At 44.8% G+C, this 21627-nt stretch overlaps 1 protein-coding gene across 7 annotated transcripts in view; it reads right to left on the reverse strand.

Moving 5' to 3' along the window:
* Positions 1–21627, reverse strand: part of sema5ba (sema domain, seven thrombospondin repeats (type 1 and type 1-like), transmembrane domain (TM) and short cytoplasmic domain, (semaphorin) 5Ba) — a 155299-nt gene that overhangs the window by 108022 nt on the left and 25650 nt on the right. For all 7 annotated transcript variants that reach the window (XM_010879736.5, XM_010879733.5, XM_010879732.5 and 4 more), the window contains exon 2: positions 7039–7111. The gene's annotated coding sequence lies outside the window, so the exon portion shown is untranslated. The remainder of the gene's footprint in view (positions 1–7038; positions 7112–21627) is intronic.

Genomic DNA, 21627 nt, shown 5'->3' on the forward strand with positions numbered 1-21627 from the left:
TCATCACTTGGAAGTTTATTCAAATACAGTGTGTCTGTTTATTGCAACTCTATATTAGAGCTTTTGTAACATGAAAAATGGCATCCCTGCTACCAACAACTTCATGTAAAACCAGGTACAAGCATAGATTCTTGAAGAAGTCGATTTTGGAGAAAATTATGGAACCCCTGATATCATTATTGTCTGTTTGGTTTGATATCTGTTATCTCTGGTCTTGTCTTTTTCAATAAGACATCTCATACTCTGGAAGCCAACACGGCCTAGCGTTTTAACCCTTCACCTGCGCCCAATCATCATCCTCAGACATGAACAAAGCATTTTACCTGCATGCTGTAACACACTGTTGCGTTTCTGAAGTCTGTCAGATTGGAGAGCGCAAGCTTAGATCCTCCCATCATCTTTTACCATAGGTCACCTCGCTTCTCAAATCTCCTTGAAACCCAAAAGATAAGCACATACTGTGTATTGCTATGGCAACGGCATCATCAAAAATAAATGTGTCTGCCTTCACCTGAGATAAAGGGTGTCCAGGCAGTCACTCCAGTTATTTTACTAAGAAATTTTGTGTGCTAAGAATTTCTGGGACCAATAAGGCTAATTATCTTGCTCGTTTATCTAACTTAAAGATTTGTAATTTAGCACAATCTCACTGTTATTCTTTTTCAGGTTTGGAGGCGTTGATAACACATGATTCTCATCTTTAGAGGTGCTTCAACGAACATGCATTATGTTCCAAAAATTTCAGATGAAATTTTAATGACATGAATGGGGTTAGTGGGTTTTTACGAGTAGCACTAATCAAAGCTATTGTTCTTTAAGTGTGAAAGTGACGTGAAAGAACATTGAACAGTTGGTTTGTTGAATCTCATTAGATTTTTTCTGTCTTAATATTTTCACACTTGAAGAACAAGTAATTTAAATGATTCTATCGTCACTGTTATTTAACTGAATGAAAGTACTTTCTAGAGCGAACTAGAGGATAACAAGAAAGATAGAGAGATAGAGACAGAGAAAGATTGCGAGTGAGAAAGAGAAATAAGGAGAGCCATAACCCAGAACTTACTCTTCTACAAGTTAAGGTGAATTGTGTATAAGGCTAGACTATAATCTGAGAAGTTTATAATTAGGAATTATTTAGCCACTTTAAACCTTCCTGAATGATTAGGCAGAAACACAGGATTTTGGGAGTATCTAACAACTGGCTAGCTTTGGAGTTTCATTGCTGTTTTCCCACAATTGTCAGGGATCCTGAAGAACCGTCTGATTGGCTTAAAGAGTGACTGAACCCACTAATTCCCTATGTATTTTTATGTTGCTGATTATATTTTTTCCTTTAGTAGGTATGGTTCAAAGTGGCAGTTACTGATGTTAGCTGATCTATCAAGACAGCTTTTAGTTGTGCTATAACCTCAGGTATCCCATAACATCACAACACTGCAGTTGGTGCTCGTGTAAACAAGATACAGGGGGGAAGGTGTTGTGAGAACGATTGTTTGGTAGACTAAGCCGATTAAGCCAATGTCTATCGTAATGGGGTATTTCCCATGACCTTCTTATTGGCTAATGAAGGTCAGGTTTCCCAGATTGTTCTACCAGGCCTACTGGGAATGTGGTCGGAAGTGTCAGGGAACGATCTGTGTCATTGAATAGATAGATCACATTCTTTGTAGTCAGTTTTCACAGAGAACATGTTTCTGACTGAATGTTACATTTTCAAGAAGAGCACTTTCATTTTTGTAATGCAGTTACTCTTCAAGATTAAAATAAATTGAAATAAATTGCTTGAATCAATATATCTTTACTTGGAACAAGAGACACATTCTGAAAACACACAACTCGGTCCTATTCAGACACAAAAACAAATCTGAACATGCCTAATATGACTGTTTTCAGACTTTAAAAATTGCATTCTTATTTTAAGAATCCTTTTGTGTCTAAATTAGACTGTATCTTCTTTCAGAATCTGTCTTGTTACTAGTAAAACCCCACTGACAAACCCCACTGATCTTTTTGTGTACATTTTAAATTTTTTTGCAGTGAGAGAGCAACTTGGATATAGAATCTGGTTTAGAATCAAGTTGTTACAAAGCCTCTGAAGACAAAATCATGACACAAGGAAAAATGGAGAACTGAGTAATGCAATCTTCACTTTGCAAATAATTCAAAACACTACTCGTGCTTTTTCTCATTCTCTCCTCGAGATGTCCAATCATCTTTCTGGCAAATGCTCTCACCTCAGTAAACACACTATACAGTCTGTTTACATTCAAGTAGAAAAAAACAGTTAGACAGGTTCACAAACAAAGTTGTATCCAGGCATGTACAGCCAAGGAAGACACATTTTTGAAATCTTTTTGGTTTTCTGGGTAATCGCATATAAATACCAACAAATGTATATGAACACAACGGCCTAAACAATAACATCCTATAAAACCCTGAATTCTAGTCCACTTCTACCTACTATACTAACTTTCAACTTTAGAAAACAGCCCCTAAACAGAGCAGTGAACCAGTCCAATACAGTCCCTCTCACAGGAGAACTAAAGAGAGGAGGGAACTAAAGAGAGAATGTCCAAGCTGATTTATATGCTTTCATAGCCTTTCCCATCCTACAGTAATGGTACATCTGAACAACAGGGGCCGAGGACAGGACAGCTAATCATTAGCCAGTTAGTCAATGCTCTGCCCTGGCTACTGATCCAGGGACATGTAGGATGATAAAGATCCTGAGGACAAGAGGACCACTGGAGCTCCCAGCTTAACAACCTAAAGAGAAGAGTTGATTCACGGCGTCAGTGACCCCGCCGAGGCCCCTGGACAAAAGCTTACTCTCTATTCTTATTTACTGCTGGAGAAGTAGCTCATAAAGGAGAAAACCAAGTTAGAGCGACCAAACATTCCTCCAGATCACAAAAAAAAAACTCTAAGAAGACACCTTATGTAGGATTTTTTACCAGAGCTGGTATGTTTTTTTTATCTGAATACTATAGCGAATCATTGTTGGATATGCGGAAAGCTTTAGATCAGCCAAGCAAATGATCAATAATTGATCGAGACCTTTCATGCAGCAAGACTATGGCAATATCTGAACATCTGAGATCTGAGTGAATGTGATGAATCTACTGTACACCGCTAGGGCTAGCCTACAGTATACATAACCATTAGATGGTTAACATCCTATGAGGATGACATCTTTTTAAACAGTATAGGTTTGGACCATTTGGCCTACATCCAAACCTATGTTGAAAGACATCAATTACTTCATCATATCCTCAATCATAATTGAACACACACATCCTGGGAAACATCGGGCCATGCGGCCAGCCCTCGACCACATTCCTTTGATCTTCAACTCTCCTGTATCTGTTGGTAGTTGTTGCGATGACAGGGACGTAGTCATATGTGCAAATGGCAAGCAATATAGGGAAATCAAAGAACAGGTGTTAAAAAATGGGTATATTGATTTTGTTGAAACGAAAATGAACAGATATAGATTCAATGAAATGAATAAAACACCACGGAACTGCAGTGGAGTGGTCCAAGAGCAACATGCTGCTCAACATATGCAGCCTGCTGACCGCTGGTCTAGATAAAGCTCAGGTTGTGTCACTAAGGGAGCCAAATGGAGGAAACCTTCCCTGGTTGTAAAAGTACAGGAGAAGCGGTGACATCATGACATCATCACCACCGCAAGTTCCACTTGGCCGCAAAAGTAAGTCACGGACTATTCCCTCCCGCTCATCGTTGGTAAGGCTCCCTGCGATCCTGTGTCCTGTGTGAATGCCTCCTCTGTGTCGCCGGCCAAGGTTCCGCCAGCGGCCCCTCTCTTTGTCCTCTGAATGGGCAGCACTGGGCCACGTTTTTAAGGCACACTAATGTACCATGGCCGGACCGACAAAGGCGGTGTGGTAATTTGCCAGGGATAATGAAGCTCCCTTTAATTCGCCTGGCGGGCAACAACAGACAAAGGCATTAAGGCCGAGCCTGTGTCCAGAATGACAGCCTGTTCCCTTTATAGTGCCCTTCCATGTTGTCAGAGCCGTATGGGCCATATTTGAAAAGTAGTGCTCTACTAAGGAACTAGGGTAATATTAGGGACATTGCCCAGAAATAGCTGGGTCTCCTCCGACCTCATCCTCCCTCTATCCTCCTGCCATCCGTCCATTCACACTTGAAAAGCTGCTTGTTTTCTTCCGGTTTGTTGTCATCCTGAAACAAATATCAGCAAACAACAGCGGGATGAGAAGGGAAACACGTTAACACGACCCACGCTCCTGAGAGGTTCAGTTTATATAGATCCATGAGCAAATAGGATGATACGAACAATGGACAGAAAGGAGCTTCTTCACAAGCATTTCCACAAGGCCTGAATGCGATGGGGCAATTCTGGTCCACATAAGTAGTTTGGGGAAACATTTAGGCATAAACTGAATGAAGCTGGATGGGTCTGCTCAACAGAAGGGAATGGAATTACAAAAAACAATAAATATGTTAGCAAAATCTAAATTAAGGAGGCAATCCAACTGAGTTGTAGAATCAGATGTTTTTCTTTCTGACAGGTAGGCCTGTTCTATTCCCATAACGTAGTATTTCAAACACCTTGGTTGCTTCACATTTCTTTTTGGGTAAGGTAGTGGCTCTGTCTTTGTTAGCATTCTCTTTGTTGTTAGCATTTTTCTTTCCTTCCCTCCCTTTTTGCATGTTTACTGAGGCGCCCTCATCCTGTGAAGCCGGTAGATCCAGAAGGTCTGTGAGATGGGTCTTTTTCCTCCAAGCCCCTCCGACTGGGTTATCCACCCAGCATCAGCGCTTTGGTGATCCCCACACACTGACCTCTAAGCTCTGTTTTGTTTTTAGTCGCACAACGCCTCCAAGGAAAGTCCAACACTCGTTGTGTTTGTTTTAGCTATTGATCTGACGAAGTCGGAGAGAGGGAGTCGTAGAGACTGGGAGTACAGTGTCCTGCCCGTCAAGCACTTGGCAGGTGACAGCCCATGACGAAAAGGTGTGACCCTGTAACCCGACAGAGACATGTGCAGATGCATGCAATTTCTCAGCAGTCCCTTGACTGTTTTAACCATGCTGTTTGTCTGTGTGCGGTATAGGCTTCCGGTCACGTCACGTCATATTCTGAGGCGAATGCGGAATATGGGGCTTGCAGTTACTTTACATGACTCTGATCCATTGATCAAAGCCAATTATGGGTGTCTCACGGCTCCGTGGACATCACCAGTTAAGGACGACACAGTAGATATTCTTGCAGATCCCTCACACTGGGCCAGCAGCTTGGCAATCTTAATATTCAGACCAAGCCACCGCAATGACTTCTGAGTCCCTCGGGTCGATTTGGGTTATTCCCATGCGCTCTTGTAAATAAAGCTCCGCTGTCCTTTCACAAAAAGGTCACGGTGGGAGTGACATTGGTCTACCCAATAGGGTTTTAGAACTTGAGGCAGCTCCTTCTGTGTCTTGGATCCTGTGTTACGTTGCTGTATTGTCTGTGCAGCCGGAGGGTCTCGCTACTATTCCTCTGGAATCTGCTTGCAGGCTGTCTCTTAACGCATTATGAACTGTTGCACCTCTTTCTCTCCAGACGTTGCTCTTCTGTTCATCGATTAAAGCCCTGGAGCCTGTCTTCCTGCATTCAGTATCATTAGCTGGACCTTCTTTAGAGACGCGTGAAGGGGATCTTCAACAAACAACTGAACTGGCTCCTTGCATAAGTCAGTGATTGTTCCGTTCCACGTCCGTCAATGTTTCTCGCTTCCCTGGTTTTGTTCAGAACGGCAGGGTAGGGCAAGTATGTCCTCGCCCTCTGCACTTTGTGTTGATCTGCTGCTGGACTACGTTGTGTTTTTACTGCCTGACTTAGTTTACAGCGTTGAACAAAAGGTACGCTGTGAATCCAAATGGAACTGGAACTGTAAATATGTTTCCACTGCAGTTGATCCTCAGTTCTTCCTTGATTGTGCCAAATGGACAATGTTCTACTGCTTTGTGAACAACTGTGAGTAAGCTGTAGGAGGTTTCGCCTGCTCTTGATGCCGCTAATTAAATGTGTCTCTTTCAAGTATATGTTGAGCTGTCTCAAACAGAGCATGGAACTTCTCATCCTCAGACAACAGCAAAGCATTGAAGATATAAGCATCTGATCATTGTTACAGACATAACCTAACCCAACTGCCTATACGTTCTTCCCACACTCAAAGAAGCACTGGAAAAACCACAATTACTCAATCCACACACAACAAGTAAACTACCTACAGCACTTTCCTATTCAAAATATGGATTAAATTAATTACTGCATATGTGGAGAGGCACAGAAAAAAATGAACACATTTTAGCATCACTTTTGAGCTTTGACTCTTTGATTAGCCCATATAGAGCCAATAAAAACAGGAGGACTTGCAGGCACCACCCAACAAAATGGTAGGGAGTTACATAGAAAATAGAGACAGAGAGTTATGAGAGGAAGGAGAGAGAGAAGCAGCAATAGATTTAAGTTTACAATTTACAAGCGGGATAGAATGTGAGGTTTCACCCCTCCTCTTCCCGTCACCACTACACTCCTCCAGAACCGTTAGAATAAAGGGACTTCACATAAAAGGCTCCCCGCCTCAGTCACTTTAATATGGGGGGGCTGAAGAGAAGGGGGAGGACGACACCATAGAAACAGAAAGGGAGTGATAGATGGCTTTGAGCTTCCTATGTTTAGTCCCTGCCAGGTCAGGTGATCTCAAAGGTATGGAACAAGGGGGACGCACGGAACACAGTCTGGAGTGAAACATCTATCTAATATACAGCCATACCGAGCAAGACCAACACAGAGATCAATCACAGCCCAAACCCTTCCACCAAAGCGCAACCTAAAGTTATGGAAAATAAATGATCAGTGAAAGCACAAAGCAGATTCACCGCTTCACATCGAAAGGGTAGAGTAAGTTGTGCCTGCGAGCCGAAGACAACATTTCTCAGAGTGAACGATAAAGTGTTGAACTTGATGAAACTTTAAAGAAGAGAATGAAGCGTAGTACTCACCAGCTAGTCATCACTGGCACACGGTCTTGCAGCTGAAGGGATGCCTGAGAGGGTTGTTTATTCCTTCAGAAACCTATTTCAGGGAGGGAGATATCAAGAGAGAGAGAAAGAGGGAGAGAGAGCAAGAAGGGGGGTGGGTGAGTCCTTCGATTTACACTAGTCATGTGCTTCCTTCCTATAGTTCCACAAAGAACTGCTCATACTCCCGTAAAACGAATAACCAACTTTGGAGGCAGGCCGACCTTGTTTGACATTTAAACTGAGGTTTCTTGGGCTTAATGGGCTTGGGAGGGACCTCCACAATCCCAACTATATGCCCATTAAGTTTGTTAAAGTTTGAGTGTAAAAACCACATACCGTAGGCTACCATCTAAAGTCTAATTTACTGTAGCTCATTTAAGGAATATCACGAATATCAATCAAAATCAAAGATGCCAAAGATATATACACGCTGTAGCCCTTTTAATCGAACTCTCAAGCTATTATACCGTGCAGTTATCATATTGGTTGTAGGCTTCAGATCTTAACACTTTGGAGCAAATTGGAACAAACTAGCCTTTCACGGTTTCTACAGCAACCTCTGCGTAATGCTTAGATGTCTTGTCCCTCCTGTGGTGTCAATTAACATTAGATTTCTTTCTTGTTTCCCCCTCTTCTGACTTAAAGGAAAGGAATTCACCAGTCCATCTAGTTTACTGAAGCTCTGCTTTGCTGTCTAGATCCTATACCCTTGAATATCCTTTTCCTCTGATATGTTTCATGCCACACTGTCACTAAGCCATCGCAAACAATTCAAATAATTTTTTTTTACCGGGGATGTAGCGTGTGGACGCATGACAGACTGAGATACAACCGCACATTGGTGCCTGCCTCTCGGCTAGTTCCGAGGACTTACTTCTAATAACTGTATTAGGAGGCGAACCCTAAAACAGGTGGACTAATACAAACAGGGAGGGTGATTTGTCATGGAGACAGAGCCTGGGTATGGTTGTGACAGCACTGTGACAGACAGACAGACAGGCAGATTGCACAAAGCAAGCACCAATATTTTCCACGGTGTCAACAGGGGGTTACTGCACTCTCTGTCTTTCACCAAATCAAGAACTCTGAGAATCAATCCAATCATTACGAACAGGTTCCAGGGCTCAGGGCTGTAACATTGACTGTGTCTTAGCTATTCTTTCTCCACTGGCAAACGCTTTCTTTCTCTCACTCTTACTCACTGTCGCAAGTACGTATGTATGCATAAACAGGCAAATAAAGGGGCAGACTGAGACAAACTCTTAGTCAAACATACACAGCATGTCTGATAAACAGATTTTGGAATTCACCAGAATGCCCAAACAGCTCCAAAACATTCACCTAATTCCTGTTCCCACCTCCCACCTCTGGCCTAGTCTGAAAAAAGTGGTGGAGACTAATGCCAGTGGTGGGATTCCACTTAAAATCCCAATTAAAAGAACAGCATGCTAAACAAGCGGTGTTAATGTAAGCACCAGAGGCACTGCTTTGGTCTTAATTGGAGACATTTTCTCGTTCTGTCCCCTGGTGCCAATCTTTCACACTGGAACGTGATGTAGCAAAGGTGCCCTACACACTCAACGGGCGATCACCGACCATTTTCTACAATGTAGGTTGAGTTTTTTCTTTTTGACTTATTCGGGAGGCTCTTTAAAAGAGGTCTTAATGCAGAAGAAATGACACAAGCATCAGGACAGCCATTGGTCTACTTTACAATGACAGGGTGCAAATATGACGTTAAAAGGAGCAACTGCAGTGGGAACTCGTCATTCCCTGTGTCCCTGTGATTGTGCCACCATGTAAAAGAGGGTTGGGTTTGAATTACAACTATGTCAACAAGTGATATTATTTATATGGGATGACAACGCTTCTATATAGACCACGTTCAATGTGAAATCAACCTGTTTGAACCTAGCCACAATAACTATTAGCCACAAAAATTGTATTTCCGTTTTGCCTTTAAAATAAAACTCCACCAACAGAAGTTGCGAAAATAAATATAAACAGTGGAATTAGGCGTTATTTGGACTAGATAATGCTTATCAAGTGTGGGATATTGTCTGTAAATGTATAATTAAATACAATTATACATTAGTTCAGTTAGAAGTGTAATGATAGAAGTTACTACTACACATGTTTATGTAGGTAGTTAGCTATCATTTTGATGTTTACTAGCTAGATACTGTTTTTCCAAATCCCCCATGCTCTCCCCTGGTTTAATTGGCATCAGTACATTTTGAGGGGCCTGGGAAGCCAAAGGCTAAAACATGAATTGTTGTGCATAATGACCAACCTACGCAGACTATTTTTATGAAAATCCATGGCACCCGATTTCGTATGATATGTGACACTACGTTAAGTTACATAACAATGCGCCACCAAAACGTATGATACTGTAACGAGGACGCGCGTGGAAGACGCGTGCCATCCCTCCCGACGTGGTATTCGGCTTGCGTCATCGCCGGCCTTCTAGTTATGCCGCTCCTCCTCCCATGGCACTGTCATGTCTTGTTATTGCACGCACCTGGTGTCCATTCCCTCATTAGGTTGCCTATATTAGTTCCCTTGTTTCTGGGCGTCTTTGTGTGGTTTTGTTCTATCTTCAGTATTTGCCGTGTGCGGTTGTTTTTGAGCTTGTGCGCTACTTGAGTATTACGTGCCTTGTTTGTCAGAAGAACGCAATACACTGACTTTGACTGCCTCCCTGCATTCGACTCCTTTTTAAACACACGCCACGAAGACACACTGTTACAGAATACCACACCTGGAGAATGGAGCCAGCAGGGAGCGACCTGCTGCATCAACAAGGCAGCATGATCACGTCCCTGGATGCGGCGGTTGGAGGCGAGGTTGCCACCCGAGCAGCCGAGCAGCCACCCCCAACACTCAACCCGGCCGAAGTGCCCCTGCCATCGTCTCCACCGTCGCAGACGAGGACTATTCAACTGAGCCTTCCCCAGGGATTCAACGGGGACGCAGCCCAGTGCTCTGGCATTTTGCTACAGCTGGGGTATTTCGCCGGGGGATAGGGAGAAGGTCTCGGCCCTTGTCTCCTGCCTGAGGGGCATGGCGTTGGACTGGGCCAACTCCGTTTGGTCCGCAAACGGGCTGGAGTTGGTCCATTACGAGGCATTCGTCAGCCTCTTTCGGGCCGTTTTCGATCATCCGCCTGATGGCGGGGAGGTTGGCGAACGTCTCGTGTACCTCAGGCAGGGGACGAGGAGCGTGCAGGAGTTCAGGACCCTGGCGGCGGGGTCGGGCTGGAACGAGAGTGTACTTATCGATAATTTCCGGTGCCACTTACAGTCTGACGTCCGTTGGGAGCTGGCATGCCAGGACGCCATGTTGACATTTGACCAGCTCGTCGACATGGCGATCCGGCTGGACAACCTGCTAGCCACCCGAGGACGCACCAAGAATGATCAGCCCCCTCCGGTACACCCGGTCACCAGACCTGAACCCATGGAAGTGGAAGGCGCCGCACGAAGGGAGACGGTGCAGTCTAGGGAGTGTTCCTATTGTGGGAGGAAGGGGCACTCTGCTTCCCACTGTTTCCAGCAGAAAAGGGTTGAGAGAAGGAAGCCTGACACCCCTACACCGAGTCAGGTGAGTAGACCACACACACTGTCAGGGCTCTCTGCAAATCACATGACACTTCTCGTAGACTCAGGCGCAGCTGGGAATTTTATGGACAGCGGTTACGCACAGAGACTGCGCATTCCACTGGTGTCGTTGTCTAGACCTAGGTCCATTAGACAGCAAACCACTGGGTACTGGTCTAGTTGAGAACGTCAAGGTGCCCCTCACTATGACTACAGCACGCCCATATAGAACAGATTGAATTTCATGTTATTCACTCTCCTGCTTTCCCTGTGGTGCTGGGTCTTCCATGGTTGTCGGGACACAACCCAACTATTTCCTGGTCGCAGAGAGTGTTGACAGGGTGGTCTCAGGGGTGTCAGGAGAGGTGTCTAGGTGTTTCCGTTGGTGCGACCTCGGTGGAAAGTCCAGACAGTGTCTCCGCAGTGCACATTCCCCGGGAATATGCCGATTTAGCGCTGGTCTTCTCTAAGACCATGACTAGTCGTTTGACACCGCAACGGCCCGGGGATTGTGCTATAAACCTTAAGGGAGATGCTGTGCCGCCTTATTGTCATGTGTATCCCGTCGCAGGCAGAAACAGCAGCGATGGAGACCTACGTGGCCGAGTCCCTGCGGCAGGGGCAGATCCGCCGTTCCACCTCGCCCGCCTCCTCAAGTTTCTTTTTGGTGAGGAAGAAGGATGGAGGTTTGCGTCCATGCATTGACTACAGGGTGTTAAATAAACTGACGGTCCGGTATTCATATCCCATCCCCCTGATTTCCCAATACATCGAGTCAATGCATGGGGCGCACTTCTTCACGAAACTGGACCTCAGGAGCTCGTACAATTTGGAGAAAATCCGAGAGGGAGACGAGTGGAAAATGGCCTTCAGCACCACCACGGGTCACTACGAATACCTGGTGATGCCGTATGGGTTGATGAATGCCCTGGCAGTGTTTCAGTCCTTTGTGAACGATGTGTTTAAGGACATGCTGGGGCGCGGAGTTGTGGTTTACATTGACGACATCCTTGTGTATTCCGCTACGCGTGCTGAGCATGTGTCTCTCGTTTGCAGGGTGCTGAAGCGGCTGTTGGAGCATGACCTGTACGCTAAAGCAGAGAAGTGCGCGTTCTTCCAGCGAGCTGTCTCTTTCCTCGGGTTTCGGATATCCGCCGATGGGGTGGAAATGGAAGTTGATCGTGTGTCAGCCGTGCGTAATTGGCCCGTTCCTACCACGGTTAAGGCGGTGCAGTGGTTTATTGGGTTTGCAAATTCCTACCGTAGGTTTATACGGGGCTTCGGCAAGGTAGCAGCTCCTATTACTTCCTTATTGAAGGGTGGCCGAGCCAGATCACCTGGACGGCCGAGGCAGACTTGGCGTTTCGCACCCTTAAGAGAATGTTCACCTCTGCCCCGGTTCTGGCTCACCCCGATCCGTCACTGCCATAGTGTTCATAGTCCTTCACTGTTCATAGTGGAGGTGGATGCCTCGGAGGTAGGGATAGGTGCTGTGTTATCCCAACTGTCAGGTACCCCTCCTAAGTGTCGCCCCTGCGCTTTTTACTTGCGGAAGCTCAGTGAGGCAGAGTGCAACTATGGCGTCGGTGATAGGGAGCTGTTGGCTGTGTTTAACGCCTTGACTGTTTGGAGACATTGGCTCGAGGGAGCGAGACACCCGTTTGTAGTCTGGACCGACCACCGTATCCTGGAGTACATCCGGGCAGCGAGGAGACTGAACTCTCGTCAGGCCAGGTGGGCATTTTTTTTTGCCTGGTTTGATTTCACGCTTTCATACGAGCCGGGTACGAAAAACGCCAAGGCAGACAGGCTGTCTCGGTTGTGCGACACGGTGGAAGACGGGTAGATTAAACTCAGATTCTGCCCGCCTCGTGCATTTTGGCGCTGGTTGTGTGGGACGTGGACGCGGACATTCAGCGAGTGTTGCGCAGCGATCCTGGGCCTCCTCAGTGTCCTGCGGATGGTCAGTACGTCCCGCTGGATGTTCGTGACCGTCTCATCAACTGGGCCCACACATCCCCTTCCACGGGTCACCCGGGCATAGACCACTACGGGGGGCCAGAGGACATTGTATCTGACCGGGGCCCTCAATTTATGTCTCGGGTCTGGAAGGCCTTTATGGGCCGGTTGGGGGTCTCGGTCAGCCTCACCTCCGGGTTCCACCCCGAAGCCAATGGGCAGGTGGAGCGTTTGAACCAAGACCTGGGGAGGTTCCTGCGGTCCTATTGCCAGGACCGGCCGGGGGAGTGGTCGGAGTTCCTGCCCTGGGCAGAGTATGCCCAGAATTCGCTTCCTTGACCCCCTTCCGGTGTGTCCTGGGGGACCAGCCGGTCTTGGCAACGTGGCAGAGCCAGCCCGAGACCAGTTCTCCGGCCGTGGCCCATCGACATATCCGGCACGCCGGGGAACACCAAAAGTCTGCTACAGACCGCTGGCGTAGCGACACTGTGGGCGACCGGGTCTGGCTCTCGACCCGGAACCTCCCTCTCCACCTGCCCTGCCGGAAGCTGGGGCCGCGGTTTGTGGGGCCGTTGTGGGGAGAGTGAACGAGGTAACTTATAAATTACAACGTCCCCCTGATTACAGGATTAACACCTCGTTTCACGTTTCTCTCCTCAGGCCGGTGGTCTGGTCCCCTCCAGCAGTCTGAGGTGCAGGGGGTCCCTCCACCCCCTCTGAACATCGAGGGGGGCCCGGCGTACTCTGTATGTTCCATCCTCGATTCGAGATGCCGGGGGAGAGGCCTGCAGTACCTGGTGGAGTGGGAGGGGTACGGCCCGGAGGAGCGTTTCTGGGCTTCTTTGTGTGGTAATTTTCTATGTTCAGTGTTCTGTATTTGCCGTGCGTGATTGTTTTTGAGCTTGTGCGCTACTTGAGTATTACGTGCCTTGTTTGTCAGAAGAACGCAATACATTGACTTTGACTGCCTCCCTGCATTCGACTCCTTTTTTAACACACGCCACGAAGACACACTGTTACAGATACATAACGAAATTATTAAAACGGAACATATCTTACGAACGCTATTAAAATGTATCAAATGTTACGACCGCTATTAAAATTTAAAATAACGCAAACGCATGATATTTACAAACACTATGAAAGACAAATTATTAGGCCGGTGTTTCGAACCGGCAACATTTGGATGAGAAGGCAGTTGCCTTACCCACTACCCCACACCAGACCTAGGAGTTAGGATGAGTAATAGCAATAGCAAGGTCGCTAGAATATGTTATAAAAGCATTTTATCGTTAATGTTACGTTAACGTTAGGCATCACAGCACTGGGGTTAAGGTTAGGGTTAAGGTTTGGGCTACGGTTAGGAAACAAAAAAGGTTAGGTTAAGGTTTGGTTAGGGTTACATCTCACAGCTCTGGGGTTCAGGTTAGGGTTTGGGTTAAGGTTAGGTATCACAGCACTGGGGTTAAGGTTATGATTTAGGATTACAAAGAAAATTACTTCAAACATATTTATGTTGTGACAACACCACTCGCCAAGACCAGTTACAGGTTCCTTACTGGAGCAGTGGGTAGCACGCCTGTCTAGGATGCGGAAGGTCAGCGGGTCTTGCTTTTTTTATTTTACGTGCAGTAAAATAACTATAACGTAATTTTACTGCACGTAATTTATCTTACAAAATCCCCTGCCTACAATTTACGTAAAATAGTCTACATCATCCTTCTGAGACCAGGTTGCAATGACAGTCAGGGGGAGAAGTCCTCAACCTCAAAACCTCTATCACCAGCAGCTTGATTCACTGGCCTTACAACGATTGGGGTAGACAAATCTGGATGTTGTTCTCAACAATTTGACAGGTCGGCATTAACTAGCCAAGAGACACCTCCATTAAACAACACTTTCACAACGAATCTCGTTTGAGCTTATCATGGCTCCTGCATTTCTTAACAAGCAAGCTCTAAAAGAGGGTCAAATCAGTTGGGTGTAGTTGCTTTGTGATGTATATGAAAGTCGGAGGAAACTACCAGTATGTCAGTCCAATTGGTTTGACCCGTTCACTGCTAAGTCAATCTGTCTGACTCAGGGCATTAACAATCTACACACATTCCATTTGGCCTCCTCAAGAGCTCTTTGGGGCACCATCCAACAGAACCAAGGCCCCACCGCAACACACACAGCCTCCCAAAGTGAAAGAGGAGAGGCAGTCAGTGAAGGACTTAATTAAGATTAGGAGTACGGAGACTGAGACAGAGCCTGCTAGCCTGTCTGCGCTGTGCCAGCTGGGCACAAGGTTTAAGAGTTTAGAGTTCTCCCAGAGTCTTAGGCCCCTGAGGACCAGCATGGATGTCAGACAGACTTTTCTGTTGAGAGAGAGAGAAAGAAAGAAAGAAAGAAAGAAAGAAAGAGAGGGATAGAGAAAGAGCAAGGGGTACAAAAAAGATAAACGGAGCAGAGTGAGACAAAAAAGAGACAGACTGAGAGAAAAAGCTAAGCTGACGCTCAGGGAGCTGGGATGGAGTGTGCAGAAGAAAGAGTGAAAGAGCAGAGTAGTAATTATGAGGTGAGTAATAAGTCTGATCCAGGAATGTGGAGGGCTAAGGCGCACAGGACAATGTGAGGACCCGAGCTGCGATGACTGTGGCAGAAGTGGTCCAGAGGCCATGCTCAATAAATCAATGAACACAGAGAGAGCTACTGCTTTCTAAAGGTCAGCCTGTCAGGACCTGAGTCCCAAATGGCACATCTTACCTGCATAGTGCCCCGGTCAGAAGAACTGCTATGTTGAATTAGTTTACTCAACTGTTACTCTAGGAGGTTTCGAGTCTGCTGGTTCTACCTGATAATGAACATCATCCACCTAGTGTCTAGGTTGAATATAAGGGTGTTAGGGAATAGGTTGAATATGATGTGTGTAGGGGACAGGTTGAATATGATGTGTGTAGGGGACAGGTTGAATATGAGGTGTGTAGGGGACAGGTTGAATATGAGGGAGGGAATTGGTTGCCAAGTAGGACTCTGCCAGAGTCTTAGCTTCCACAACCTGAATCCATGGTATCAAGTTGATGGGCTAAGCAATGCATTACTCGTCCTTCTACTCTCATTCCCAGTGGTCTGTCCCTGTGAAACAAGGTCTTATATCCCATATGTTGGCAAAATAACCCAGTTTTATATATCCCTGGCCCGCCATCAAAGAGCTCTTGACAGCATTGTCCTCTAGGTAGCTACCCGCCTCTCTGAAGCCAACGGTCGCACCTTGACACAACGGCGTTGAGGGCTCAATCCCCCTTTCTCCCCCTCGCCCTCTTCCTCTTCCTCTCTGTTTCTGTTTCTCAAGCCCCAAGGCAGTAAAAGATACCAGCTCTATTATAAACTGCACAGCTGCAGTGGAGGCTCATAACGTTGGCTGGAATGGGGTCACTGGAATGGTATGGCATACATCAAACTCATTGTTGCCACATATTTCAGATCATTCCAGTGACTCCATTTCATGTATTATGAGCCGTCCTCCGGCGGGTAACGGGACAATCGAGAGAGTGTGAGTGATAGAGTGTGGTTACGGACAGCGTCTTCAAAATGTCTAAAACTCCGCCATCTTTCTGTTTCTGTTTCTCCACTTGAGTTAGTGGGTTGGAGACTAGAGCAAACACAGTAGGGGGTGTGTGCCGAGTCCTCGGGTACGCTACGATTATACACTGTCATTATCCGTGATCGGATGACAGATCTGTAAACCAGACATTCTCCTGTCACTCAAAGGGCGCGGAATGCTAAGCGACCAATTGGATGATTCTGCTGTCAGTAAAGTTATTAGGAGATGAAATTAAGTAACACTGAATGCTGATTCTACAAATGTTGTGGCACGCAGTAGATGTTAGAACATGTACGTTTTGCTCTCCTCGAAAGACTCAGTCTACTGCAATCAGAGATAGACAGGCAGAAAATACAGACAATCAAAACAGACAGAGACGCACGAGTACCGCACACGCACACACTACAAGCAGCCAGCTGGCCAGTGAAGGGTAGGAGGCCAACACTGAATGATATTCTCAGTGTCAACACACAGTCAACCAGCCAGCTACGACAGCCAGCCAATCCCCAGTTGCCTCTGAATAAACACATTCCAATTAATTCCAATGTGTCCTGTCCGTACCATCACAGCCATTTGAATTACACAACAAGATTAAAACGTTTTAAAGGAAGTAAACATGAACAATTGTGTTTCTATGAAAGGTCAATTTTTTTAACTGGTTGTGAAGGTTAGACTTTGGCAGACAGCATGATACCACAGCGCTCTTAGACTGTTCCCAGCATGCAGCTGTTCTTCTGTTAGGGGGGATATGTCAAAGCAGCTAGGTGCTGAATGTGTTTTCCTGGGTGTGTGTTATTAGTTTATCTGTATAACAAGGCCAAAAATTGCCCTAGCAATTACACACCTGATTCAAATTAAAGACTTGATGACAGGTTGATTATGTCAATCCAATGGGTGAGTGGTAGGGCAACATTTAAAACAGGTGTGTGAGTGGTAGGGCAACATTTAAAACAGGTGTGTGAGTGGTAGGGCAACATTTAAAACAGGTGTGTGAGTGGTAGGGCAACATTTAAAACAGGTGTGTGAGTGGTAGGGCAACATTTAAAACAGGTGTGTGAGTGGTAGGGCAACATTTAAAACAGGTGTGTGAGTGGTAGGGCAACATTTAAAACAGGTGTGTGAGTGGTAGGGCAACATTTAAAACAGGTGTGTGAGTGGTAGGGCAACATTTAAAACAGGTGTGTGAGTGGTAGGGCAACATTTAAAACAGGTGTGTGAGTGGTAGGGCAACATTTAAAACAGGTGTGTGAGTGGTAGGGCAACATTTAAAACAGGTGTGTGAGTGGTAGGGCAACATTTAAAACAGGTGTGTGAGTGGTAGGGCAACATTTAAAACAGGTGTGTGAGTGGTAGGGCAACATTTAAAACAGGTGTGTGAGTGGTAGGGCAACATTTAAAACAGGTGTGTGAGTGGTAGGGCAACATTTAAAACAGGTGTGTGAGTGGTAGGGAAACATTTAAAACAGGTGTGTGAGTGGTAGGGCAACATTTAAAACAGGTGCATGAGTTTTAGGGCAAAAACAAAAACATGCACCCCTTTGGGCCCTAAGGACCAGGATTGGGAAACACTGGCTTGTGTCATACATTTTAAGATATTGAGGATATGGTTATGTTAGGGTTAGTGGGGTTAGGTTTAGTACAAGTTGGATCACAACTTCGGTGAAATTGGTCCACGCTGCTGCCTCCAGTGGACCTATAGTTCTCCACCGTGGGTGTGAATCTGACCTACTGCTCATTAAGCAAAAACCCAATCCTTCCTCCCCAAAAAATAGATATTTTACAAGACAAAAAAGTTCGTTTTAGATTTAAACTTTAAGGCTTTATGTTTAGGTTACGTTTAGGCATGAATGTTCAGTTATTGAGGTTGGGTTCAAGTTAAGTTCAGGCATAAACATTAGGTTATAGAGGTTAGGTTCAGGTATAGTTTACTCATATATGTTAGGTTAGTGAGGTTAGGGGATAAGGAAATAAGGGGAAATATATTTTGGTCCCAACAAGGATGTAAAAACCTAGTGCATCTTTCTTTGCATAATGCATATATTCTCAGTGTTTCTAGCAGGAAGGAATAAGGGTGTTTACATGATCTTATTAATTTAATAGTTTAGCTTATAATCTCTGTCAGCCAAGGGGCCTAAAGATTGTATTTCTGTATTTTACTCCCGATTCCACAACTCAACAATATACCAGATTTTTGTTACACATGCTGTCTTCTGCAGTTTTTTTCTAGGCAAAGCTGAATCCACAGATTTGTGTTCTAATACATACAGAAGAACAATAAGTGTTGTTTTTTTCAAAAATCCAGCATAAAAATCTGTCGATTAGCTGATTTCATTTTGTTGGCTCAGAGGGGGAGCTGGACTACAGCCAATCTCTTGGTGAATATTGTGTGGTGACTACCTTCTGAGGTAATACAACATATCAGATATGATAGCATACATTATTTCATATACATCACAGTGGTGGTAGTGTCTTAGGCATTATCAGATGTCTGTTGAATCCAAATGAAAAGTCAATGCAATGAATAACTAATTATCACTGTACTGTACAACTGACACAGATCAAATCACGCAAACGACCCATTTGAACTTGGTCATCATTTTTTCCCTCTCATCTATTTCTACCCTACATAGCTGAAAAGTCCAAAGAACAAGTCTATCCAATTCCAAGTACCAATTTCTCCTTCCATACTCGCAGGCTTCCCGCTGACCTGATTCTGGTGCACCGCTCTACCATAGAAGCATGTCCAATACGCTGCATACCCAGTATATCATCAAAACTTTTCTCCCGGCCAGTTCTTCCAGGCATGCAGGATCTGAGGCATGCATGGGACTGAAGGCCCAGAACAAAGCCCTGTCTCTGGGATGAAGAATAGGCACAGCGGCGAAGGTGGAACCCTGAGCTGGGAGGGAACGCCTGGAGGGGGAACCAGACACCACTTCAGTCAGCCCTGTTGTGTTCTGTTCTCCCTGCCTGCCACCAGCCATAGCTGGAGCAGTGGGGGAGCATCAGTAATAACAGCCCAGACGGAGGGTTTAATAAGGCCCCAACGCCGGGAGAGAGTAGGTGTAGAGGAGAGGTGGACGCAGTGCGATGCGTGGTACCTCACTACAGGGCTAAAAAACTATTCTGATAGGGAGACAAGTCTGCCAAGATTTGGCGATGAACGTCCAGTCCATGGCCAGCAGTGCTAAGACTAACAGCCTAGCCTGTCATTCCATGAGTGACAGTCGACAGCAGATCTACACAGACTGGACAGAACGTTTTCACCCCATTCCAAAAACATGAACCTGACCCAGCTGACCCAACACACACCACAGCAATTGTGGTGGACCACAGGCTAGAAGAAAATGAGAGACAGACAGACAACGGCAGAGGTAGAGAGACAGTGAGTCAGAGAGACGACAGAGATAGAGAGCGAGTGAGTCAGAGAGACAATGCCAGAGATAGAGAGTGACACAGAGAGACGATGAGAAAAAAAAACTCAACAGACAGACAGATATACAGAAAAAAATTTAATCAGACTATAAAAAAAATCTGAGTGGGTGGGACTCAATTATTTTTCTTTTCAGTAGCTGGAATTCATCACCATTCATCATCAGCTTTGGGACCATTAAGCCATGCAACGCTTTGTGACATTGGCTTCTTCACTTGACTGCATGGAATGAAAACCGACATTTCTGAAGAACTGCACTACTTTCTCTGAGCGACTGAAGGAGAAAGAAGAGGAATTATTGAATAATTTGATGTTTACTGCCAGAGACTCATCAGTCATAGATGCCCTTTGCTTAAGAACTCTTTAAATTAAAGCACTTAGCAATTTACATTGAATAGACCAACCATGAGACGGGTTGTAATTATGTGACATCGGCTATTCATGTGGGTTCAAAGAGAGCATACCCTTGGGTGGAGATAAGATGGAGAGTCTAAAAGTGTGTGTGTGTGTGTGAGTGTGTGTGTGCCCATGTTTGTCACTGCTCGTGTATTGAAACATTAATAACAGTAATAATGGCCACATTAAAACAACTCAAACAATATATACTTGTAGTTAACTTTAGTAGCTTAACCCCGACAGCTTACTGACATCAATGGTTGGAAATTCTAATTAACAAATTGACCCATTGTTTCTTATTAATGCCTAATAGACATTGTTTCTTATAAATACCACAATGCCCCATAGTATTGCTTGCTTCACTCCAATGTTTGTTAATGAAGCCAAGGCAAATCAGCCTTGCATCCATATCTCTGTCAGTTTATTTGAGAGTGGTCATATGCACCCAGCCAAGTCCCTCATCTTTTTATCAACAGGGGTGGGTAGAAAGCTTGTTATTATTTCAACTACTGATTGTCCTTTAAAGGTGACAGTAATGTAATATTAACAAAAGGATTACATCAGCTAAGTATTGGAAACACAGAAACACCTAAACACAACCATGCTCTCTCTCACACACACTCACACACATTCAGAGTATTGGTTCCATCTGTCAAATGACGAGATCAAAGATCATAGAGGATCAAACCCAAAACCAGATCCATCTCCTGCCTGCTGTCACTTCACTCTCAGATATGTTCTCAAATCCACCCTTCTCCCTAATGTATTTAGCGCACTGATTTTGACCTGGATTCCATATGTTTATAGTTCTGTAATTACTGTACTGTATGTACATAGGAACGCCATTTAATTGGGCATTGAGATCATAAGATTTTGACTGCAAGGTGAGACTTCTTTCCAGGTCCCTGGAACATTATGTGATGTCATGTGATGTGTGCTATATGGAGCATACAGATACTGAAAGGTAATTTATGCAAATTTGCTACAGTAGGAAAATGATCTTTCAGCAACAGGAAATGTGATTTTTTTATGTAAATATTAAATACAGTAAGAAAATGTATTCCTTCACTACTATAAGTATCTCTGGATGAGGGCATCAGCAAATTGACTTATGTAAATGTTATGAAGATTTACATTTTCCTTTACATTTTCTGTAAATATTGTTATAAATAACAAGTCCTCCCTACTACTTATTTTTTCGTTATTAAAACATGCAAAGGATGCATAACAAATGCTTTTAGGGGTTAAAATACAGTGCTGCACAGCAGCATTTACTATGCTTTAGAGTTGGGTGCGGGATTCAGAATTTCACTTCTGAAGCCCGCATACAGCGTTTAGCCTAGGGTGTTTATATGGATGTGGGATATTATAAATGGAACCACAAAATAAATATGACAGAATATGGAGGAAAAAAATTGAATTGGCCAAAGAAATTATGATTTTATAGGGCCCTCTTTTATGGTCTTATATTTTTGTTGTCATCAATTTACACACAATACCCTACAATGACAAAGAAAACCCTTTGTTTGAAATGTTTGCTAAGTTATTGAAAGTAAAAAAGCTTAAATATTTAATATACATACAGTACAATG

Source organism: Esox lucius, chromosome 16 (assembly GCF_011004845.1).
Source record: "Esox lucius isolate fEsoLuc1 chromosome 16, fEsoLuc1.pri, whole genome shotgun sequence".
NCBI lineage: Eukaryota > Metazoa > Chordata > Actinopteri > Esociformes > Esocidae > Esox > Esox lucius.